This window comes from Schistocerca americana, chromosome 8 (genome assembly GCF_021461395.2).
Source record: "Schistocerca americana isolate TAMUIC-IGC-003095 chromosome 8, iqSchAmer2.1, whole genome shotgun sequence".
Taxonomy (NCBI): Eukaryota; Metazoa; Arthropoda; class Insecta; order Orthoptera; family Acrididae; genus Schistocerca; species Schistocerca americana.
In genome coordinates, this window is record NC_060126.1 from 197,579,985 (window position 1) to 197,607,427 (window position 27,443).

The window sequence follows — 27,443 nt, forward strand, 5'->3', positions numbered from 1 at the left end:
TTCTTTACAGATTTCAGTTTTTGATCTCCGTTTCTTTCATCAGCTGTCTTCAGCGGCTCCATCTTTATTTTAAGCGAAAAAGCGATTTGTTTTCGCCCAGTTCTTCTATGACATTATGCTTAGAAAATAAACTACACAGTGTCTGTACTTCAAAACAAAGTATACAAAAAGATTTTGGCACAGAATACAGTGACTTCGACACGCCCGCCACCGGTTTCGAAAACCAACTGCAGTCTTCTGGCGGTGGCAGTATCCAACGACAAACGGTGACACATGAACAGTAGCAATAATTGTTTGGTTTGACGAAGAAATGCCAGTAACATTCGATACTATTTTGTCAAGACCACACCATCATTTCGCATTATCATATTTTTCGTGTTAACCGTGTTCATGTTTAGTGGGCTTACTTACACAATACCAAATCATTGATCACGTGTACTTCAACACTAGAATTAGGGAAAATAGGCGTCTGGGGTTAAGTCGTATCAACTTGGAACAAGTGACCGTAAATAAGGAAAACATAAACAGATTGACGCAATTTCTTTCAGTTTATGCTATCTGAAACTGTCTGAGTTTCTGTACGGAAACGACAAATAAAAAATGAACCAGTTTATTGGAACTGCCAGAAACATATCAATAAATATTGTTCCAAAACATGAATAAAATTGAAAGTAAGCAGTGGCAACACTGGCCTAGTATCCAAAGGAATTTCATTTTGGGAACATTCGAAGGCCGCTGAATGTTTTAAAGCCATCACAATTTAACCTTATAATGTTTTCACATGGTTGACAGCAGTCGTATTATATTTATGATGTGAAAACAACTTCGGTACTGTGTTATGATGTTACATTTATTACACTTTATATTACGGCCTCCAACTATTTAGTTGATTTTAAGCTCTTTAGCTCATGTCAGAGACTATAATGGAGCAATAGGTGTATCAAATACTTCGCATCCTCAATACTCACCTTAGTATCCGTGGTTGATTAGCCGGGAGTATGTAAAGAAGCCATAATAGAGCAATACGTTATCATATATGACGTCATGATATGTGTAGTACTGTAAAACAACGTAAAATTAGGCCACAACCGGAGGTGTCAAGCGCTGGAATATCTGGAAAATGCAAACAAACGATATTTCCGGAAGTAGACGGAAATTACACAAAAATGCTGCCGCTGATAATGTTTTAAATGAATGAAATGAAACCCATGCGGTATAGAATATAAGCGCATTTTATCATAACTGGATTTTAAATACGAACTCACGTTACTGCATGGAACGGCTCTTGAGATGTATATCCGCTAGTAGCGTTGCGCAAACTGCCGCAGGTCGTCGCCTAGCGAAAATGTTAGCTGCTGGAACTACAATTTTTTTGCCATTATTATAGAGGGCACGTAACACAAAATTAAAGCAGGAGTCCTTATAGTTGACTAAAGTAAAGCCAGTTTAATTTTGATAAGAATCTGCAGCATTCGGCTCTCGAGCCGTTTTGGTGTTAATTTTCTTATTTCCATCGTATCTTTAATAGACTAATTGGGTCACTGCTCTGAAGCGAGGTTGCTCCAAGATAACGGTGATAGTACGTAATATTTAGATGTATACCGAAATGATGGAAACCCCCTATATTCTGGTACATTTTACAGTGCCGACGCTTCACTGGGTTACGATATAAATACATAAGTTCGGCAGCTGATTAGCTCTCATAAAAGTCCTGCTGGGCCACCGTAGAAAACTCTTAGGCCCGTTCTTACTGTGTTCAATAAACTGTTTACGGAAACGCTTACAGGAATTTTACCGGTAGTTTGATTTTACAGTCTCCAGTTAAGACATCTGTGCGTAAACAGTTCGATAACCGCAGTAATCTTTCCCGTAGCATTGTCTCCCAGTATGCCCTTAAAGGAAACATATTTTAAGGTTACGTGCCAAATGAAAAAAGTAGCGGAATTAGATTCAGGCATTTAAAAGTGACTGATAAGGTAGAGATGGTCAGATTGGGGTTATATACAAGGAGATCTAAAGTAGTGAAACCCAGAACAAACTATTATGAAAGTTTATAAAATTAAAAATCCTGTAAGCGATTCCGCCTAACGAAACCAACAGTTTAGTTATTCCTTGGTATTAAATGTTATCAAATTCAGCATAAAACATGAAGGCACATACTTGTTTTGTATTTATTATGATATTGTTCTTTTTGGCTCTTCTATAACGCTTCTTTAAAAAGTTTTAATGAACACTTCATGAGCATTACATTTACATTTCAGGAATAATTCTGTGTTGCTGATGAACCAACTACTTTTAACCATAATATTTTACACTCTAGGAATCAAGCTAAATACACTTGGTGTTTTATGGGAGTTCGCACAGCACCTGCTTCTCGTGGGTATTAAGCGACAGTGCATATCCCTTGAAACCCTATTCAGTGAGGTCATTCGATGTAACAAAGGAGAGAGGCTCTCTGATGAATCCCACATTCGTACCAGAAATGTAATAGGAAAGTGTTTCGGTGTTTGGAAGCGAAGATTTCCAGTGTTATCACTAGGCTTGAGAGTTAAAGTAAAGCCATGACTATTGTCCTTGTTTGTGCTGTATTACACAATAAAGCTCAGAAACAAGATGATTCTCTTTCTAGAGCCAAATACAACCTTATAAACTTCTGAAGTTCTTGCTTCGTCCATTATAGAGGACATTCAGCAAACTACGACAAGAACTGCGCTGACTGAAGACTATTTCGCACAGCTCTGAAGTCATATTTTGCTACAATAGGAAAAATTGTTAGGCTTCTGTACTTACACATTTTATTCAAAAAACTTAAACGTAATAATATGCTATTACAATATAAAATATATTATTCGTTTGAAAATCTTTGTCTTTTTTTCCAAAGTTATTTTCATATTAAGCAGTTCCATTTTTCGTTCACACTAATGTATTTTCCTTTCTTATTCAGCCTCTCTTTTCTTCTTCTGTATAAAATACATACCTGCTGTGCAAACTCTCACACATTAGTTCGAGACTCGTCACCAGGATAACCACTTTTGTTTTTCATTCTGCTCGTCCGTCATTTCGATAGCAAAAGTTTCAATCGTAGGCCCATTATCGACCTCAGTGAGACTGCAGTTTCTTGCAAACTATCGCTCCTTCCTTTTTCAGTAACGGAAATTGAAATATAAATTTAGCTAACAGATAACACGAATATTTGAAAGACAATGGTGTAAAGTTTTAGTTCTTTAAAATGACATACGGCGACAAAAACACAAAATACTGACCAAAATGTGTTAAACTGTGACAATAAACCTACCTACTGCATCTCCATCATATGAATTATCCAGTCCAAAAGTGCTAGTACTCATTAAGTCCAGTAGCTTTTCTGTGTTCTTGCCTTGTTTGGTGGTTGTTTACCATACCCTCCTGCTAAGAGAATTTCTTTAGATTTTGCTTTGCTGCTCCCATGTTACAGCAACTTTTTTCTTATTTTCAATTATGTAACATTTCTCCTTGGACTGTTTTAAGGAAATACGACTGTGTATGACAGTAAAATATCTTCTTCCTCAGTAGAAAAATTAGCGTCCCTTAACCTCTGTTCAGTACTCCTCATTGTATCAAACAGCGTACGAGACGGATTTCCTTTACAAGAACTTTCCATAGGACTGAAAACAACTGGTAGATGATAAATATATGCCAAAAACTAAATCTGATCGTGGGCGCCTGGCATCATCTCCCAGGTTCTCACCCTATCTGCATCTTAATTCTTCCTCGCTCCCTCTGATGCTGTATGTTCGACTTGGTGTTCGTCTTTCCACCATCTGTGTTTCCCTTGCCTTGTGTTTTTAGTCTGGAGATTTTAGTGTGTTGCAGAGTGGCTGGCTCATCCTTTTTTGTTCTTACAATCAGCCAGCCGAGGCCGTCTGCTATATTGTCTTAACACCTCCCGCTTTTTTCCTTTTAGTTAATGTTTTCAATTTTGGCTTGCTACTCTCGTTTTCTACTTCAGTGCGGCTGCACAAACAGTTTTACGCATTTTGTTGCTTCCCCGGATTTCAGTCGATAGGGTTCTTTTGGGGTATGGTTTTAATCCGAGACCTGTGTAATTAAGGAAAGAGGGATTGATAACCTTGCAGTTTACTCTGTTTAATCAACAAACCAACCAAACCATAAACAAGTGTATCAACTGCTACAAACATTTATACAGATTTGTTAACTGCTGGTAAAACTTAACCTTTAGATGGTAAGAACCAGAATGAATTTACTGATAGTTTACTCTGACTACAAAGTTTACTGAAAGTTAATTCTTACTCTTACTTTTTTGGACATTGCAAGAACGGGATTTCAAATGCTTAAGTATGAAATAACCAATGTTCTAGCAGTTGTTTTAGTATTTTAGCATTTTCAGCATTTTGAAAGATGATACGACAGTACATCCAGAAGGATTTTAATGCGACAACTATCAATCGTACGTTACAAAAGTTGTTTGTTTCTGCGATATATGGTGCTAATTGGCAATACGCTAAGAGGTGAAATTCAAGCTGTAGCCGTCAGAATTCATTCATATATGCACAGTTTCTCTCTAATCTCTGGTTATTGCTCGACAAGAACCGGAATTTAGGACAGAACACGGAGAAATATTTTTATCCAGACACAACCGCCGTATTTAGTGTGTGGTGATTTTAATGTGCGTAACGGTTTGTGGGTGCGTGGAGTTACAGCCGGCTACGAGACACTCCAAAAAGATGTAATTGAACACTATGGGTTATTATTACTTATTGATGGAAACATATCATAGTATCTAATTCGCACAGACGACAGATGAAATAGATCTAACCATATGCTCACCAGAACTGGCTACTTTATCTCATTGGGTAGTTCGGAGTTATACACAGGGCTCAGATCATTTCCTAATTGACATTACTCTGGAAATAACTCCTACATTAGACAAGGAAGTAGAGATAAGTGGAAAATGGAAAATAAAAGAAGCGCAGTGGGAAGCATACAAGATACAGAGTCAGCACCTAATTTCAGAACTGACAAAGGGAGGGCACGACGTTGGGATCAAGTGTTTACTTCAAACTTTGTACTCCTTTAGTAGGCCATTAAAACAGCAAAATTTGCAAGTCGTAAGGTGCACCACTCTTCAATTATGAGAAAAACGCAAGAGAAGTTTGATGCGTCTGTTATGTGGATTATGCGTCTGTACGTAGGTGCTGGGCGTTAGAGTTGGTGTTTGGCCAAGTAATTAGCTTTCGAGCTACGTAAGACGAACTGTATGACTCGACGGGTTGACCTCCGCTCAAACTTAATTATTAATCTAGTTTTCTTTCATGACTCGTCATATAATTTCATTTATATGACACTTGAAAGGCAATATAATTTAACAAAACCATGTGTATTTCCTTGTAGTTTTAGTGCACTTCATGTTATTTCACTACTTACTATTTTTAATTAAACTCCACCGTACATCACCAACTGTCAGCACCTATATTTGCCAAAATGTTGCGCCACGCATGGTTTGCATCCAAACTATCGGAAGGTGGAGAGATCTTTCAAAATGTCAACGAGGCTTGTTTTTCCTTGGAAACTGAGAACATTCCCCGTAAGTGCGGGAAAAATGCATTCATTCGATGCAGTAGATGTTTCAATTTATGTTTTCCATGTTTGTATGACAAATACCATCCTGCAACGTGTGATTTCGCGAGCACATACGACGAGTAATTGTATATTACTATTGTTGTCTGGCACATTGTACCTTCCAATGTAACTGATTGTGAATAACATCATTCGCATCACTATACAGGGTGTTACAAAAAGGTACGGCCAGACTTTCAGGAACCATTCCTCACACACAAATAAAGAAAAGATGTTATGTGGACATTTGTCCGGAAACGCTTAATTTCCATGTTAGAGCTCATTTTAGTTCTTCCACCTACGCTCAATGGAGTACGTTATCATGATTTCATACGGGATAATCTACCTGTGCTGCTAGAACATGTGCCTTTACAAGTACGACACAACATGTGGTTCATGCACGATGGAGCTCCTGCACATTTCAGTCGAAGTGTTCGTACGCTTCTCAACAACAGATTCGGTGACCGATGGATTGGTAGAGGCGGACCAATTCCATGGCCTCCACGCTCTCCTGACCTCAACCCTCTTGACTTTCATTTATGGGGGCATTTGAAAGCTCTTGTCAACGCAACCCCGGTACCAAATGTAGAGACTCTTCGTGCTCGTATTGTGGACGTCTGTGATACAATACGCCATTCTCCAGGGCTGCATCAGCGCATCAGGGATTCCATGCGACGGAGGGTGGATGCATGTATCCTCGCTAACGGAGGACATTTTGAACATTTCCTGTAACAAAGTGTTTGAAGTCACGCTGGTAAATTCTGTTGCTGTGTGTTTCCATTCCATGATTAATGTGATTTGAAGAGAAGTAATAAAATGAGCTCTAACATGGAAAGTAAGCATTTCCGGGCACATGTCCACATAACATTTTCTTTCTTTGTGTGTGAGGAATGTTTCCGGAAAGTTTGTCCGTACCTTTTTGTAACACCCTGTATACCGATGACTGTCCCTTTTTTTGCATTTTGTTCGTTGCATTTGGTCGTAGCGGATGTAACATGGCATCCATTGAATTTCGTTGTAGATTACTTCGCTCACTTTTTTTTACTTCAGAAACCCGCCAGCGCTCTGACCGAGCACGCTGAGCTACCATGGCGGCTGCCCACTTGACCACTATTACTTGTTATGGCCAGGATCTTCGCACAGATACATCGGCTACATAAGAGACGCGTGAAATTTCTCTTGCGATTTTCTCGTAGTTGCCAGAGTACTGCACCTTATTACTTGCACATTATGTTGTTTTAACGGCCTACTAAAGGTGTACAAAGTTTGAAGTAAATCTGTGATCCCAACGTCGTGTCCTCCCCTTCTGAGTGTATATAACAATGTCTAGGATCTTTATAAACCATTCATCGAACTTATAAATAAAACAGCTTCCGAAACAATTCCGGTGAAGAAAATATCGAAGCAACCAATGAAAGATCCAGCCGTTCGGTGGGATACAGAATGTTCAGCAGCAGTTGCAAAAAGAAGAAATGCATTGAGAGACTATCGTGCAAACCAGTCACTTGATAAGCACTTACAATACAAGAAAAAAAATTCCCAAGTGAAGCGCATTTTGAAGAAAGAGAAAAAAGAGAGCTGGTCAGCATTTTGTAACAAATTACATGAAGATACACTCCTGGAAATTGAAATAAGAACACCGTGAATTCATTGTCCCAGGAAGGGGAAACTTTATTGACACATTCCTGGGGTCAGATACATCACATGATCACACTGACAGAAGCACAGGCACATAGACACAGGCAACAGAGCATGCACAATGTCGGCACTAGTACAGTGTATATCCACCTTTCGCAGCAATGCAGGCTGCTATTCTCCCATGGAGACGATCGTAGAGATGCTGGATGTAGTCCTGTGGAACGGCTTGCCATGCCATTTCCACCTGGCGCCTCAGTTGGACCAGCGTTCGTGCTGGACGTGCAGACCGCGTGAGACGACGCTTCATCCAGTCCCAAACATGCTCAATGGGGGACAGATCCGGAGATCTTGCTGGCCAGGGTAGTTGACTTACACCTTCTAGAGCACGTTGGGTGGCACGGGATACATGCGGACGTGCATTGTCCTGTTGGAACAGCAAGTTCCCTTGCCGGTCTAGGAATGGTAGAACGATGGGTTCGATGACGGTTTGGATGTACCGTGCACTATTCAGTGTCCCCTCGACGATCACCAGTGGTGTACGGCCAGTGTAGGAGATCGCTCCCCACACCATGATGCCGGGTGTTGGCCCTGTGTGCCTCGGTCGTATGCAGTCCTGATTGTGGCACTCACCTGCTCGGCGCCAAACACGCATACGACCATCATTGGCACCAAGGCAGAAGCGACTCTCATCGCTGAAGACGACACGTCTCCATTCGTCCCTCCATTCACGCCTGTCGCGACACCACTGGAGGCGGGCTGCACGATGTTGGGGCGTGAGCGGAAGACGGCCTAACGGAGTGCGGGACCGTAGCCCAGCTTCATGGTGACGGTTGCGAATGGTCCTCGCCGATACCCCAGGAGCAACAGTGTCCCTAATTTGCTGGGAAGTGGCGGTGCGGTCCCCTACGGCACTGCGTAGGATCCTACGGTCTTGGCGTGCATCCGTGCGTCGCTGCGGTCCGGTCCCAGGTCGACGGGCACGTGCACCTTCCGCCGACCACTGGCGACAACATCGATGTACTGTGGAGACCTCACGCCCCACGTGTTGAGCAATTCGGCGGTACGTCCACCCGGCCTCCCGCATGCCCACTATACGCCCTCGCTCAAAGTCCGTCAACTGCACATACGGTTCACGTCCACTCTGTCGCGGCATGCTACCAGTGTTAAAGACTGCGATGGAGCTCCGTATGCCACGGCAAACTGGCTGACACTGACGGCGGCGGTGCACAAATGCTGCGCAGCTAGCGCCATTCGACGGCCAACACCGCGGTTCCTGGTGTGTCCGCTGTGCCGTGCGTGTGATCATTGCTTGTACAGCCCTCTCGCAGTGTCCGGAGCAAGTATGGTGGGTCTGACACACCGGTGTCAATGTGTTCTTTTTTCCATTTCCAGGAGTGTATTAATGTCACAGATATGTGAAGACGTATTAAGACCCTTTGACATAGGAACCAAGGAAATATCAATTTCTAAAGGATGGATGAATCACTAGCAGCAACATTTCTAGAGAAAATAGCGCGTCCCTCAGTACCGGTAGAACCTCTGAGAGCTCCGGATGAAATCCATCACTTCCTTTGCTCGCCGTTTACAAAGGAGAACTGTCGATTGCCTCAACCCGCTTAGCCCAGCACCAGGAGTGGAAAGCTGCGGAATCTGAAAAAGTGTTTGTTTTGGTATCTACAATCGAATATTGCTTGATATGCGAATCATTTCCTGAAGACTGGGCTACATTGACCGTTACACTGATTCTGATACCTGGAAAGGATCCGACGTCTGCCGACTCCTACAGACCCATAGTATTCGCATCGTGCATTGCAATAACCTTGGAATAAATAATTAAAAAGCGTCTCAAACGGTGGTTTGAAACTAATATTCTACTACCAGATCATGAAAATAGTTTTCGGAAACATCGCTCTGCGTTAGACAATCTGACACAACTTACTTTGGACATACAAAATGCATTTGATAAAAGACAGTGTTTACATCCATGTCTGTGGATACTGAAGGGGCATTCTATAATGTTATCGTTCCTTTATTTCGGCAAAGAATTGAAGACGTAGGACTGCCATACAATTTTGTTTATGGTATAAGCAAATTTTTCGTTAGAAGGTCTGTCCTCTTGCATACAGAAAATAAAACTCTAGGCTCAACGTATCCCTCTGCTGGACTTCCACATGGAGCGGTATTAAGACCTATCCTGTTTAATATTTATGCAGCAGATATGGGAATGAGGCTGCCAAACGGTTCAATCTGCTACTGACACATGCGTATATAAGTCTAGCATCTGCCTTGAAGAAACGAGTAATGAGTACAGCAACGTCCCAGGTCGAAACCTGGTTGCCTTTTAAAGGCTTCTAGCTCTCTAATCTGAAGACAACTGTGGTTTATGTAGGCGGGTGAGGAATTCCACAGGGACTAACACATAAGATTAAATAACCAATTTTTACCAGTGAAAAGTCAGTCTGAATTGCTAGGCATGATAATGGACTCATGCCTGTCATGAGCGAGGCATATTGCATATTTCATAGAGAAAATCCAGCCATGTCTCAGTATGATACGGTCCGTTACAAGAGTATGGAAGGGTGCGTATCGTACTATTCTGCTGCTAATACATCGCGGTCTAATGAGATCAAAACTCGATTATGGAAGTATGTTGTTTCGTAGAGGCAACAAACGATCCTATTTCGAAACTTCAAAAACTTCAGTTTTAGCTGCATCGGGAGCTATGCGTTCAACGCCAACAAATGCGTGGTTAGCAGAAACCGAAGAAATTTCCAATGCCTTACGATGGAAGTTGACGGATATATTCCTAGTAGAAAGACTTTCTACAATCGTCCACCTACTTACACAAAAATTCGCCAGATTATTTCAAGAATAAACGGATAGATATACATAGAATTAACATTATTCTAAAATCAGAATTATTTAAAAACTTCATAGATTTAAAGAGCATTCTTCCTAACCGCGAAGAACACTAACATATCGCAATTAAGGCTACCATTACAATGAAATAACACCTTCCAACAAAATCAAACGCTGGAGCACTACAAACCTGCATTGCTGATAATTTCCCGAAATATTTCCATACGAGTATTTATACTGACGGCTCCATAACCACCGATAATGGCAGCGGGCTTCACGTGTCTCTGCCCAACCACAAGTTGCAAACAATTGATTTTGCTCCCCTGCGCAACTTTTAGTTCTTCAGCAGAAGCAACAGTTATATTCACAGCTTTAAAGTTATTTAGATTAGAAACATTTTGAAGCCTAGTCCAAGATATGGAGACACGTGCCATACTCGGGGAAAACTGATCCTCTAGTAATGGATATCATGAAAACTACTAAAGAAAAGGATATCTCGGAAAGATGAAAATTTTTGTGGATGAAAGGACATGCTAACATTAAATATAATGAAATGGTCTATGGCCTAGCGAAAACCGCAGCTCTGATTGGTGCTTTTTGGGAAGAAGAATATCAATTACCATTATGAATCAAGGGAAAATATTGTCAAATACAGCCAAACATTTCCTCGAAAACCTAATTCCACACTGTTAAGGCGAATAAAAAAATTGAATAATATTTAATCATGAATCATTTCCTACCCGTCTTCGCCGAATACACATTCGAGATAACCCTTATTGTGAATGTGATGGTATAACAGTATGGGGTATTAATCGCATATTTTTTGAATGTGAGCTGTATGCAAATCAGCAAATAGATTTCATACAACAACTAATACGATGTCACCAAGCGTTAAAAACTACTATACCAACTGTCCTTGATCAAAATAATATCGCAGTTTTAAATCTAATTATGAAATTAAATGATAAATGCAACCTTACTCTGTAAACCTCCAAAACACAGATGGATGTGTGGCCATCAGGCCCAAAGTCACAATAAATTTAAAAAAAAGTTGCGAAATATAAAAAAAGAAATTTCAAATGCCAATTGCCAGAAGAAAAATAACTATAACAAAGGAACAAAAACACAGCATATAGATCAACATCCACGAAACCTGTGAGTAGAATTTTAAATTATTATTACAGCGTAGAAAACAAAAACTGCCGTAATTGTTTGTAACATGTATATGCAACGTCCGAAATACAAATTAAATAGTATAAACAAAAATATGTACATGTACTAAAGACGCCTTGTAAAGAATAAAGGCGAAACACGTATGCCACAGTTGTAATTAGAAGGTCCCAAGGTACTAATTATAAACGTACCATTTAAACCTGCTTAGTGTCCTCAAGACTTCGTCTCACGCCACAACTGTAACCCCCACACTTCTTTTCGTTATCAAATTAATATTTATTGATGCCTTACAATGTGTCCTACCAACTGATCCCATCTTTTAGTCAAGCTGTCCCACAGTTTTTTCTCCCATTTCGGTTCTCTTCCTAATTAGTTATTAGATCTAGCTATCTAATCTTCAGTATTCTTCTATAGCACCACATATGGAGACCTTCTATTGAATTCTTGTCTGAACTATTTATCGTCCACGTTTCGCAAATATAAAAGCATATCCACATAGAAATAACACAACTGGGGGACTGGTAGCCCTGCGCCAAGAGAGACGTCGGAGTTTCTGCGCTTTCGTAAAGCTGAGTTATTTACACTGTAATAACAATTAATTTAGTATAAATCACTCATTAAATACGTGTGTTAGTACCTTTTTAGGCATTCTATTAAAGGTATTACTTTCCTTTAAGTAACAATACAAAAAAACGTGAAAAAGTAGTAAGGCCGTTTTGTAGTTGTATATTTTTTTACGTTTTGCCACAGTTAGCGAATTCCAGTTAATTGTTTTGTTTTTTATTCAAGTGATTTAATCTGGGCGTGTCTATTCATTATTAAGTTCGTATTTCCAGAAAGTATTGTAAATGTTGTTTGATTTAGAAACTTTCACACTAGTCATTTGTCTACATACGTCTGCGTAGTGGTGGGCAGCAGAGTTCTAACAAAGAAATTCAATGTAGGACGGTACCAAGAGAGAGAGAAGAGAGAGGGAGAGAGAGAGAGAGAGACAGAGTAGGAAGAAAAGAGTGTTGCCGCTAGGTAGTAGGCATGGAAGGGTTGCAGACCTTGATGGTACAGGACAAACTCCGGACAGGGTACCAGGTCACAAACATTGTGAACTAAGTGATAGCCTCTAGACAGGTGACAGGACATAGGGAATTTATGCAAAGGTTTTGGCAAACAGGATCAGGTTATTGTAGTAGGTGGAGCAGGGAACAACTTGGAAAAACCAGAAATTGCAGTAGTAGGGGTAATCTGGATGAAATAGAAGAAGCAACTACACGCACAAATGTGAGTTTTGCGGAGGTTCTGCAGCGCCATGACCAGCCGTGGAAAGACAGAAATGAAGTGGCAGCTACTGACTGAAATGAAATCTCGTATGAGTGTAGTGCCTGTTGCTACAATTGGAGATGGGCATATACTGAAAATGTCCTACACCTGTATAGGAGAGGGAAAGATAGGGTGGCTGAGCTTCTTGAAGATAATATACGGGGGCCACCATCACACAAAGCAAGATCCCTATCGTTACTGCTGTCAGAGAGGCACCTTTATTAGCTTAGAATCGGAATTCAGGCGCCCTGTTTTGCAAGAAGTGAAAATAACAGTACAGCTCCACAAAATGCTTAAGAACGCACAGAAAACTAAGGTTGACTTCCTTAATCAAAATAGTAGAGTCCTGAGTAATAAGGAAGAATAGCTTCTCATCTGTTTGGAAAACTTAGATAGTTCTGAAGGGGGAGACATCCTGTGCCCGTCTGAAAACCACGTAACCACAGGATTAGATGAGTTGCGTAAAAAAAATTACACTCTAATTCTAATAGCTTACTCATGCACAGCTAATATGGGATAAGGAGGAGTTGATTAAAATAGAACACAGGTTCAAAAGCATTGAGACAAGTACATTTTGTACTGATCAGCAGATAGAAAAGTGTGCTTGTGAATTAATTCTGAAAAATTATGAACTATTTCAAGAATCTGGATTCGTTACTTTGCTATATGTCGGTCAGCAGCAAGCAGTTAATAGTCTGTGATGACTTACATGTAGATTTTTCTAAAGGCTTCTAATAGGAAAATTGATCTGGAAACCTTAATTGGATCCTACTACTTGGTTTCAGTAATTAACTTTCTAACACGGGTGGATAAAAACCGTATGACAGTAATTGATAAATATTTTCTTTGGGAAGCTCAATACACTATTTACCGACTAACAAATGCTCCCTCTGATCACTATGCACAATTAGTTTAGATAAATAATGTGGTGCCTAACAATATGGATACTCCTCAATGGAAATCAGTTAGAATAATTAATGACTCCAGGACAAATGTTTTTAAGTGTAGTTTACAAGAGATGACCTGGGCTGAAATTAATTATGAACCACATTCTAACGTAAAACTTAATCTATTCCATGATAAATTCGTATCATTATTTGAAAACAGCGTTCCGCGTCTGGTTAGTCAGAAATGACAGTTAACAGTCAAGTAAAAAACCATGAATCACTAGAGGTATAAAATTATCGTGTGAAAGGAAAAAGGAACTGTATCTTTCGACAAGAACAAGTAGGCTGCACTCTACAAAAACTGCTTAAAATTACTGAGAAAGATTATTAAAAAGTCAAAGGACATGCACGTAATGTCAGAAATCAGTATGTCTGACAAGACTTAAGGCAATATGGAATGTAGTGAAGCGAGAGACGGGGCATCCACTCACGGAACACCACAACAGGACCAATGAATTGAATGGAAGGGAATAAATGATGAGTCACAGGTAGCAATTGCATTTAATAATCATTTCTTATACAGTATATAGCAGAAAGCATAGAGACAAACAGTTTTAGAGAAAATCACAGAAGTATGTTAAAATGTAACTTTCATGAAGTCCAATCTATGAATGTATCTCTAACTTCTCCTTACGAAATTAAGAAAATTATACATTATCTAAAAAATAAAAGCTCATGTTTTCAATAGAGTACTAAAAATTTGTTGTCATGCAACAAGTCCAGTCTTATCTGAAATACTAATGCATCACAACTCAAGGCATTTTGCCAGAGAGACTGAAATATGCAGTTGTTAAACTCCTGTTTAAGAAATGTGATAAGAGAGATGTCAAAAACTACTGATCTGTTTCACCGCTGACATCGTTCTCCAAAATTTTTGAGAAGGTGATCTATTGTAGAATAGTATATCACGTTAGCGACAGTAGTACCCGTAGCAAATTCAGTTTGGGTTTCAGAAGGGTTGCTCTACTGAGAATGCCAGTTATACGTTCACTCACCAGATTGTAGAAGTATTAAATAATAAAATAGCACTATTTGGTATTTTTTGCGACCTCTCTAAGGCATTTGACTGTGTGAAGAACAGTATTCTTCTTGACAAATTGAAGTTTTATAAGACTGATGGCATAGCCAACTAATGAATGCTGTCATATCTAACCAAAGGAACACAGAAAGTTGTGCGTAGTAATTCAACCAGTCTGAGTGGGGGGAAATCACGTATAGGGTTCCCCACAGCTTAATTATAAGTCCACTATTGTTCCTCATATATGTAAACTCCCCGATGTTGTTCAATCTGTATACTGAGCAAGCAGTAAAGGAAACAAAAGAAAAATTCGGAGTAGGTGTTAAAATCCATGGAGAAGAAACAAAAACTTTGAGGTTCGCTGATGACATTGTAATTCTGTCAGAGACAGCAAAGGACTTGGAAGAGCAGTTGAACGGAATGGACAGTGTCTTGAAAGGAGGATATAAGATGAACATCAACAAAAGCAAAACGAGGATAATGGAATGTAGTCGAATTAAGTCGGGTGATGCTGAGGGAATTAGATTAGGAAATGAGACACTTAAAGTAGTAAAGGAGCTTTGCTATTTGGGGAGCAAAATAACTGATGATGGTCGAAGTAGAGAGGATATAAAATGTAGACTGGCAATGGCAAGGAAAGCGTTTCTGAAGAAGAGAAATTTGTTAACATCGAGTATGGATTTAAGTGTCAGGAAGTCGTTTCTGAAAGTATTTGTATGGAGTGTAGCCATGTATGGAAGTGAAACATGGACAATAAATAGTTTGGACAAGAAGAGAATAGAAGCTTTCGAAATGTGGTGCTACAGAAGAATGCTAAAGATTAGATGGGTAGATCACATAACTAATGAGGAAGTATTGAATAGGATTGGGGAGAAGAGAAGTTTGTGGCACAACTTGACCAGAAGAAGGGATCGGTTGGTAGAACATGTTCTGAGGCATCAAGGGATCACCAATTTAGTATTGGAGGGCAGCGTGGAGGGTAAAAATCGTAGAGGGAGACCAAGAGATGAATACACTAAGCAGATTCAGAAGGATGTAGGTTGCAGTAGGTACTGGGAGATGAAGAAGCTTGCACAGGATAGAGTAGCATGGAGAGCTGCATAAAACCAGTCTCAGGACTGAAGACCACAACAACAACATATGTAAACAATCTGCCGTGTAATATACAACAAGCAGAATCAATTCTTTTTGAAGACGACTCTACTATTGTAATAAATTAAAGCATACATACAGGAATGGAGGAAATGGTACAAAAAGTATCATTGACTGGTTTTCAGCGAATGGTCCCACCCTCAATTATAAAAAGACACAACATATTCAGTTCTGCACATCTATGATACTACGCCAATGATAAATGTAATACATGGCGCGGAAACAATAAATAGCATGGAAGCTTCAAAATTCATAGGGGGTCCAAATAGATCAGAATTTAAATTGAAAAAAAAAGGAAAAATACACATTTTGGAACTCCTAAAACAACTTAGATCAGCCACAATTGCACTTAAATCATTGAAATATTGGGGAGAGACAATTCGGTAAGTTGATTTATTTTGCATATGTTGATTCAATAATGTCACATGAAATAATGTTGTGAGGTATCTCATCTTTGAGAAAGTCTTACTGGTCAAGAACATGCTGTTAGAATAATATGTGGTGCTCACCCACGATAATCTTGTAGATATCTGTTCAAGAAGTTGGGCATTCTGACAAATGCTTCATAGTATACTTATTCCTTCATGAAGTTTGTTGTAGATAATCCACCATACTTCAGATGGAACAATGATGTACATAATTACAGTATCAGAAGGAAAAATGCCATTCATTACTCCACATCAGAGTTGTCTCTAGTACAAGAGGGGGTGCACAAGGCTCCAACAAAAAATTTTTGATCACTTATCCGCCGATACAAAATGTCTGCCAGACAGCAAAGTAAACTTTTAAACCAAACTGAATTAATTTCTGCTTGACAACTCCCATTCTATAGATGAATCTGTATTATTGTATTGTATAAAAAGTGGTGGGTAGGCGCTGCGTATGTATTTCTTTTTGTATACTAAAAATAAATAAAGAATGAAACTTAGAAATGTTCAGCTTGTAATCATATGTACTTTTTTTTTTAATTTGCGATGTGAATGTAAAATGAGTCGTTGCACATCATTACGATTTATCGTGCAAAATTATTCGTGGAACACGAAAACGACTACACGGTTATTTAAGATTACAGTATCCTCACAGAAGCATAAACTATAGCTAAGCTTTGCTGGCGCGATGTCAGCTGTAGCGGGAAGATATTTCAAAACAGAGAACTCAGTGTTTGGTAACATACACCGAATTATTAAAGAGTTATTAGCCACCAAATTTTACACACATAAATTTCTGAACCTTTTCTCGTAGGCCAGTTTCCGCAACCAGATATTCAAACGTGAACTGTATCAACATCTCGACGACATTTCTCTGCAGGTCGATTCTAACAGCAAAGAAGAAACGTGCACGGCAATACAGAAACAGAGTTATCTGCAGCGACAGCGCTTTAGCACAAGAACAATTCTGACCAGGCCACGCAAAATGGACCTGCAGCTAGTGGTATACAGTTTATACCAGAGTCATTCCCAGTCTAAGGGTAAACTGAAATTTCCTGGTAGGTTAATACATAAAAAGACGTAGAAGGAGTGGTCTCGCCGAAGACTAGTACGACTCTGGTCAACTTGGAAATGCGGTATACGACCGTTTGTAGTCACTCACTCGTAGCCATTAAGGCTACTCTTGTTCTCCTTGAAGTAACATTGTGCCTGGTGCTGGTGCTATAAGAAGCGTAAGTGTGAAGCTTTTTTTTTCTTTTGAGTGACAGAAAAGGCAAAAAAATGTGACTTTTGTGTCAAATGACTTGTTGCAGTTCATAGCCAGTAATCAAACTCCATAATGACATTAACCGCAGCGGCATTAGTAAAGACTTTTGTGTTGGATCTCAGTTACGGAAAACTAAACTGACATCATCCAAAGGAAAACTTACAGTTCAGAGTAGAGCTATGTTCCTGTTTACAAATGAAGCAGATTTGACGTCTGATATTGCAGAAACAAACAAACTTTCAGGAATAAGGGTTTACAAATAAGAATATTAGCCAAGTTCTTTCTGTTTTAGATCGTGAAAGTAACCTCGGGAAAAATAGTTGACCAAATTTCCACCCTTAGACATATTACATAGGCGAGTGTCTGTTATCAGCGGCGATGTTATAAGTACACTACTAGCCATTAAAATTGCCAAACCAAGAAGAAATGCAGATGATAAACGGACATTCATTGGACAAATATATTATACTAGAACTGACATGTGACTACATTTTCACGCAATTTAGGTGCATAGATCCTGAGAAATCAGTACCCAGAACAACCACCCCTGCTCGTAATAACGGCCTTAATACGCCTGGGCATTGAGTCAAACAGAGCTTGGATGGCGTGTACAGGTACAGCTGCCCATGCAGCTTCAACACGGTACCACAGCTCATCAAGAGTAGTGACTGGCGTATGGTGACGAGCCAGTTGCTCGGCCACCATTGACCAGACGTTTTCAATTGCTGAGAGATATGGAGAATGAGCTGGCCAGGGCAGCAGTCGAACATTTTCTGTATCCAGGAAGGCCCGTACAGGACTTGCAACATGCGGTCGTGCATTATCATGCTGAAATGTAGGGTTTCGCAGGGATCGAATGAAGGGTAGAGCCACGGGTTGTAACACATCTGAAATGTAACGTCCACTTTTCAAATTGCCGTCAATGCGAACAAGAGGTGACCGAGACCTGTAATCAATGGCACCCCATCACCCGGGTGATACGCCAGTATGGCGATGACGAATACACGCTTCCAATGTGCGTTCACTGCGATGTCGCCAAACACGGATGCGACCATCATGATGCTGTAAACAGAACCTGGATTCATCCGAAAAAATGGCGTTTTGCCATTCGTGCACCCAGGTTCGTCGTTGAGTACACCATCACAGGCGCTCCTGTCGGTGATGCAGCGTCAAGGGTAACCGCAGCCATGGTCTCCGAGCTGTTAGTCCGTGCTGCTGCAAAGGTCGTCGAACTGTTCGTGCAGATGGTTGTTGTCTTGCAAATGTCCCCATCTGTTGACTCAGGGATCGAGACGTGGCTGCACGATCCGTTACAGCCATGCGCATAAGATGCCTGTCATCTCGACTGCTAGTGATACGAGGCCGCTGGGATCCAGCACGGCGTTCCGTATTACCCTCCTGAACCCACCGATTCCATATTCTGCTAACAGACATTGGATCTCGACCAAGGCGTGCAGCAATGTCGCGATACGATAAACCGCAATCGCGATAGGCTGCAATCCGACCTTTATCAAAGTCGGAAACGTGATGGTAGGCATTTCTCCTCCTCATACGAGGCATCACAACAACGTTTCACCAGGCAACGCCGGTCAACTGCTGTTTGTGTACGAAAAATCGGTTGGAAACTTTCCTCATGTCAGCACGTTCTAGGTGTCGTCACCGGCGCCAACCTTGTGTGAATGCTCTGCAAAGCTAATCATTTGCATATCACTGCACCTTCTTCCTGTCGGTTAAATTTCGCGTCTGTAGTACGTCATCTTCGTGGTGTATCAATTTTAATGGCCAGTAGTGTAATTTACAAAAATAAAGTTACAATGTTCCACGGTTCATTACGTATTTCCACTTCTCGGCATATGGGGGTACGTCCAGTACTGTCGAAAGCGATCGTTTTTGTGGTCCGTGTATTACGGTGTGGGAAGGAATAAAGTTACATGAGCGAACTACCTTCATAATCGTGGAACACTACACGCACCGGTCAACATTTTTGTAACACTGCACTCCTTCGCCCTGCGTTTTTTCAAGGATGCCTTCTGGGCTCACTCCATTTTATGGATGACAGTCAGTGACAGCCCCGTACAGCGCAGGTGGAGAATACCTTGGAATGAGAGGATATTCGGTGAATGGTCTGACCTGCCCGTTTCCCCGAATTAAATCCCATCGAGCACGTGTGGGGAAGACGTATTGCAGTATGTGGTCCAACGACCATCCAGCAATTTTTAATTACGCTGATGGAGAAATGGAACGCTCTTCAAAAATCCCTTATCAACCGTGTGGCCAACATGGGAGCACTTGCGTAGTTCGTATTCCCGTCCACGATGACGCACTCCCTATTACGAAAACATGTCCCAGGGAGTAATCATAAATCGCAGTGACTTCTACAACTATATCTACATCTACATTTATACTCCGCAAGCCACCCTACGGTGTGTGGCGGAGGGCACTTTACGCGCCATCGTCATTACCTCCCTTTCCTGTTCCAGTCGCGTATGGTTCGCGGGAAGAACGTGTGCTGGAAAGCCTCCGAGCGCGCTCGAATCTCTCTAATTTTACATTCGTGATCTCCTCGGGAGGTATAAGTAGGGGAAACCAATATATTCGATACCTCATCCAGAAACGCACCCTCTCGAAACCTGGACAGCAAGCTACACCGCGATGCAGAGCGCCTCTCTTGCAGAGTCTGCCACTTGAGTTTGCTAAACTCCTCCGTAACACTATCACGCTTACCCAATAACCCTGTGACGAAACGCTCCGCTCTTCTTTGGATCTTCTCCATCTCTTCTGTCAACCCGACCTGGTACGGATACCACACTGATGAGCAATACTCAAGTATAGGTCGAACGAGTGTTTTGTAAGCCACCTCCTTTGTTGATGGACTACATTTTCTAAGGACTCACCCAATGAATCTCAACCTGGCACCCGCCTTACCAACAATTAATTTTATATGATCATTCCACTTCAAATCGTTCCGTACGCATACTCCCAGATATTTTACAGAAGTAACTGCTACCAGTGTTTGTTCCACCATCATATAATCATACGATAAAGGATCCTTCTTTCTATGTATTCGCAATACATTACATTTGTCTATGTTAAGGGTCAGTTGCCACTCCCTGCACCAAGTGCCTATCCGCTGCAGATCTTCCTGCATGTCGCTGGAAGTTTCTAATGCTGCAACTTCTCTGTATACTACAGCATCATTCGCGAAAAGCCGCATGGAACTTCCGACGCTATCTACTATGTGCTACTTCAGTGCAATTATTGTCTTTGAGCAAAAGTGTCATTTCTATTCGTTTCATTGCGTATATCTTTCTTACTTCCCGTACTATACTGTAGTTCTTTCTGTTTATGGTCCAAATTTCATCGACCTATTTCCCTGGCAATAATACATCATGCGAAAGCTACTTTCGTCCTTATGTTTTGCACACCATGAGTATTAGACTGTAATATTTTTTACCTAAATTTTTGAAAGACGTTCATCTGGGTATTCTGAGTTGAGGGGAGGAACTACAGTTTTCAAAATGAATGTATGAAAGACGTATTCACTTCGCTCGCAACCATAGAGCTTACAGCAATGGGTTGGTTGCTAGCCGTAGCGCGTCCAGTTGTTCATTCCTCTCTATACAACCAGGGTGGAGAACTTTGGATCAAGTTCCGCGTGCCTGCAGATTCGTGTTGCTCGAACCGTCCGCTCTGTTGCAGCCAGACATAAGGTTTCGATCGATCTGTGTGTGAGTAAGGATTATATTTCTTATTTCTGATTACATGCCACGTCATGTAATTTGTCACTGACAGTCACAGTATCGGAATCAGTGATCTATCAGGTCGGCACATGGTTACAGTACTCCATTATAAGACCCCCACATAAGCGGAGTAACTCCTTTCATGTAAGTTACGAATTTTTCAATCACTCGTGTGACTTTGTTCCTGCGAATGGTAACAGGAAATTAGACATTCTGTGCCCCCTATAGCCTTACTGTTTGTATCCAGGAGAGTCACGAGCATTTTCAACAATCCTCAAGAAATCCATCACCTATCACCTTGTAAATTTGTCAATATTGTGAAAATAGACATGTTGCATCCAGAATAGGAGAACCTTTCTCGAGTCGTCTGTATTGTTTAAGAGATTTGGTTTTACTAATTACAAGTAGTTAAAGCTTTGACTAACGTAATATCTACTTTACCGAATTTTGTTGCATCCCATGGTGCTGTTTTACACGACAACGGAATGTATGAGTACACCACAAGGAAAATAAAGCATAATAAATTTTCCGACTATTCCTATGAATGTCAGTATCACTTCAGTTTTTTTAATAGTGCAGCACAACTATCACGAGATTCGGTTTATCCGCGCAGAGTTCAGCGATTTTTGCGAAACCGGAAGTATTCCTATAATTGAAGGGATCGGCGGAAAATACTACCGAGCGTCAATTCAGGATGGATTAGTGTGAGCACGTTATCTGTCACGTTTTCGAGTGAACCTTATGTTGGGACGAACAAGTTTCATATGTGCCGCTAGAAAGAGGTGTCCACTATATAAATTGTGTTGTCTTATTGTACTTACATTCAAGTTTTTCAGTTTAACCAAACATTTAATATGCAATAACTCAAAATGCGCTTTTGTGGGTTAGCACTTTCTTCCGCCGATTCCTTCAATTACAACGAATATTTTCATTTATAATACACTTTTTGCATGTGACTCATGTTTTACCGCCGGAAGCCAATGCGGACACCAATTCGTGTCTAGATAATCGGGAGTTTGTTGTACATGTTAATGATCTAGTTTAGTTCACTGTAGAAGAACAAAGCGAAAACGAGATCATCGAATGACCTGCTATGACGCACAGAGAGCCGCTGAAATGCGTTGATCTTTTGTTACAGCATGCAGAGCAAAATTTGATGTTCTCACTGTCTATACGATTATAACTGTCCTCAGGAAAAAAGCAAATGAAAATCACAGACAGAAAAAATAACAGAAAATGTCTTTTTTCGAAACTGGCACATCTTACGGATTTCTTTCGAGAAATAATACGCTAAATTTCGGTTTTAATAGGAAAGGCGTGAGTATTTCACCAGCACTCATTAAGTCTTTCAGTTCTTTTTACTGTCACTCATGCTTGACACAAGCAATGAAGGAATGGTCATTCACAAATGAATTACGTCAGCACTCATCAGTAGTAAATTCTACTTGAAATCGTGTTTCCGACGAGGAAAATTCACAAAAACACCCGAATTCTACCAACATAGTACTGCCAGATCGTGACATGGTAGTCAAATTAAAAATCTTCAGTTATGCGCCGACAACATACTGTAAATAGATTTTATCTGAACATATCTGGCGGTATTTTGGTGAAAGGTTGAAGGCAAGTATCTTTTACTGTCCAATGAATACCAGCGCCATTTCCCACAATGTGTGAAGATAGATTTTCAACTAATGTGTCCGACTGCTGTTCGACAGCAAAAAAAAGTTTCATAATCAGTACCAAGCCTAATTGTTTCATTATTTCTTGGTTTACTAAAATATGTGTAACGTATGTAATTTTTATCTGCTTTAAAGGTAACTAAGCAGTACCTATCTGTCCTCATTTAAAAACTCTATAAACTGTGTAAAGTCTATTGCCTACATGAAGTCTCGTTCAGAGGTAATCGTGTTAGAACGGTTGGTAACTACTACGCTAACCCACTCTGTTAACTGGAGCTGAAGAAGCAACTTCTTTCACCTACACATGTGATAGTACGGAACGCAATTTTGTTGTATTTTATTTATACCCACATCGCCAATAACAATGACATCTTATCAGGATACACTGCCATATACATGAAGAATAAATATTATTCCGATGCTCCGTCACATAAAGTTACCTCTGAATGCAACAGTGTCCTAATCTCTATCGTTCGCTCACGCGGATGTTGTGGCACGAATTATACAATCGATTTGCAACAACGGACCCTACCATCCCGTTCATCTGATGTCGGTTTCAGGGAAAAATACGTATTTAAAAATTTTCTTCCCCGTCGTCGCCAACGGAAGTAGCTGCGTGAAGCATTGCTTTAACAGTCTTATAGACTAAATTCCATGAAATCGTGCCCCTTCGTACTTTGCGAAAATTTAAAAGCATATTCATAACACGCTGTTGCTGTTTTTGGTATTTCTCGCATGTGCTCTGCCACTTACCAGAAACCATCTATACACAGTACCATTTTTGAACTGATTTTATATGCTCTGTAACTTGTCCGTGAAGATAGTTTCCACTTCTACCAAAAAAAAGCACGTGTTCTTTTACGTCTAAGTTCGTCTATTGCATTACCTTGAACTGTATAAAGTAACTTATTTTTCTTCCAATATATTTTTTCTAAATAGCCTAACATGTCATGTCACATGTGTTCGGAATTTCTTATGGGACACGAAAAAACGTGTTAAGCGTTATTCGTATGAATGAATGGTTCTTTCGATTTAGCATATCAGAGCCGAAGTTTTGTGACGTAAAGTGTTATGAGTTCTATTCACCAAAGTGACTTGTAGGGCTGTATACAGCTGAACATGTAGGTACAATAAAAGGAGTTGTCAAGACACCCAGAACTCCAAGTTGACGGCCGTCGTGTTAGTCGTCCCAAACATTAGCTTCTCGTGGAAAAATTCTGATAAAAATTGTCCTCTTGCAAGATTTGCGCGAATACTAATCGTTATCAGAAAGAAATTTTCACTCTGCAGTTGATTGTGCGCTGATATAAAACTTCCTGGCAGATTAAAACTTTGTGCCGGACCGAGACTTTTTTTTAATCTCATTTTGTTCGTTTTCGTTCGTTGCATCTGCTCGTGGCGGGCGTCGCAAGGCACCCGTTTCAGTTCGTCGTTGAACCATTAACTCAGTTTTTTTTTAATTACAGAGGGCAGCTAACCCTCTGACCGAACACGCTGAGCTACCGTGCCGGCAAGACTTAAACTCGGGACCTTTGCCTTTTGAGAGCAAGTGCTCTACCAACCGAGCTACCCAAGAACGACCCATGCACCGTCCTCTTTTCTTGTAGGAGTGCCAGTTCTGCAAGTTTCCCAGGAGAGATTCTGTGAAGTTTGGAAGGTAGGAGACGAGGCACTGGCGGAATTAAAGCTGTGAGGAACGGGGCGTGAGTCGTGCTTGGGTAGCTCAGTTGGTTTCCGTTGCAGATATCCTACAAAGGCGCTGTTAGAGATATCAGATAACGATGGCGAAGTACCAAATGGAACCAGTTACGTTTATTGAAGATCTTTTTTAGCTGGAATTGTATTAGTGATTTACATTTTTTTTTCTTGTTTAATCTTTGAATGCCACCTTTGTTGTTGTATCACTCAGTCACTAGAATATCATTTGTTCACGTTTCCTAAATGTAATCATGTAGAAAAAAAAGTTGGTAGAGCACTTGCCCGGGAAGTCAAAGGTCCTGGGTTCCAGTCTCGGTCCGGCACACAGTTTTAATCTACCAAGAAGTTTCACTAATTGTTCTGATTGTAGTCTAAAATGTAAAGGACGCCCATTTAACTCTTAATTGGTCTTTCAAGTGATATTATCTTTTGAATTTTCACTATAGAAGTTTTATTTCTGTTATTAGAATTTACATTTCCTATCAGTCCAACTGGAAGAGCTCTCTGGATGAATGCTGAAAGAAGGAAACTGACTGAACATTGTAAATTATGTTGTCAGTATTTTAGGAAAACGGAGATAGACCGAACATGAGTTTCGTCAGTCCGTGTCTAGAAAAATGTTGGATTACGAAGACAGCCTTGTCACATTAATTATTTCTCCTCTTGTTTAATCGAAATGTATAAATAAAATTACGTTAACGAAGCTTAATTGCATTTAATCCAAGAAAAACGTTAGAAAATGCCTTCCTGACATTGTGTTACTGACGAAACCACTGTAACATTTACTATTTAAAAAATTGTTGCTTGTAAATGACAGAAATTAAGAACAAAACTCAGTTGTAAACAACAATCTGCTGGTGTTTTGGAACACAGAATATGGCGGTACCGGCCTCAAAGGAATTTAACATCCTGTCTCTACGGGCGTGCTGAAAAATAGTGTCTCCGAATTTATGTAAAAACTTTTAAAGCTTTTTAAATAAAACAGATATTATTAACATTCTACATCTTTATTCTTTTGTCTATATACTCACAGCCCCTTGCCGCTAGAGGGCTCCAAATTGTAGGTTGTAACATTGTGGTGTATAGCTATGTCGGTGTGTGAGATGCAGCTTACTGTAATCGACATTCGAATTCGAGGATTCTCCCACACATGGGGCACACTCTCCTTCAACATAACAATGCCAGGCCCACACGAGCGCTGCGACATTAGTAACAATCCGACGCCATGGGTTCACTGTCAGCGATCATCCATACGGTCCCGAATAGTCCCCCATCCGATTTTCATCTGTCCCTAAAACTGAAGGAACACCATCGAGGACTTCACTTTGACAGCGATGAAGCGGTGCAAACAAAGGTAAGAATGTGGCAACTTCAACAAAAGCAAGTGGCAGAAATGTGTTCGTTGCAAGGATTACCATGTTGAGAAGCAAATATGGCGACATGAAGAATAAAGATGGAGAGTGTTAACAACGTTATTTAAAAAGCTGTAACGGTTTTCACATAAAAGATTCGGAGGCATTTCTTTTCAGTATGCCCTCGTACCTCCACGCAACCGAGGAGTGGAAATGCAAATGCTATTCAACCTCTGAATTTCGGACACCCAACGATTGGCAGTGGTCATGTGATAAATTCCGTATATGAAAAGCACTGTGGACACTTGCCATAGCACTTTTACCCTCATCCTCCGATGCCACAAAGAATCGCGCTCTGTTTTATGAACACACACTGACAGAGGGGATGGGAAACGTCCGAAAAAAAAACAACGCTCATCAACGATATACAAACCAAACAACACATTATAAAGACTTGCAATATATGCCCAACACAGTAACAAGTAAGTACAAAAACTGAAGCATTTATCAACTCAGATGTGATAACTGCCGCGCAACATACTTAGACCTATCAGGAAAATTTGACACAAGAAACAATCCAGCATAGAGACCTGGAGAAATGATGAACTATTTCACAGATGCTGAACAGCCGCGCACCGACAAACATAAAAATAATAAAAAACTACCGACAACTAATGTCCTACACACAGCCGTAACTTAACACAACTTAGTGATCATACAGACAGTGGAGATCCTATTTCTCTTTAGATTGACAGAAAACCTATTAATCACCTTTCGCACCAAAATAAATAATCTCAACTAACAAAATAATCATATATTGCGACACTGACGCAGTACACCTAAATACGACAAACACACAGCTTGTGCGTTTCTCATTGCTCCAGACGGACGCATAAACACAAGAAAGAAAAAAGGCCAGATAAAAAACATACGAGTTCTTCAAATACAAAGACACACTGGAATCCTTAAGTGGACTATGCGCCATGTAATTGTATACATATGTAATAAGCCTTCGTGTGCACTCTCAGCTACAGAATGAAAAGATTTGTTCTTGAAACAATCTTCTAGGCTATGGGTAATCTATTTCTTAGCAGGATTTCTTTCTTCAAAAAATGCTAATCTAAAATGGTATGTTGGAACATTGCAGTGCCTTTCGAGTCTCGCAAGACGACAGTGCGAAATTTGCCTCAGTGGTTTCATCCATATTGACACGGTGTGTAGGAAACGACTAGGGCTGCAACGTATGTAAGCGAGAAGACGCAACTGTCTAGCACTCTCGAGAACATCATATTTGAAAATTTTTGACGTACCTAAGTAAAGTTTGGAAAATAAGAGACTGAAGAAAGTGACTGTGAGGGCGAATGTTGAGTCGTGCGTGGATGGCTCAGTCGCAGAGCATTTTCGCGCGAAGGGCTGGGTTGCGGGCTGAGCGCTGCCCGGTACATAGTTCTAAGCTGCCAGGAAGTCTTCTACACAGGCAGACCGGTGTAGTAACGGATGAAAACCATAAAAATAGTAAAACGCAATGTGACCTACGTTAATAGCGTTCCCACCCGCCCAGT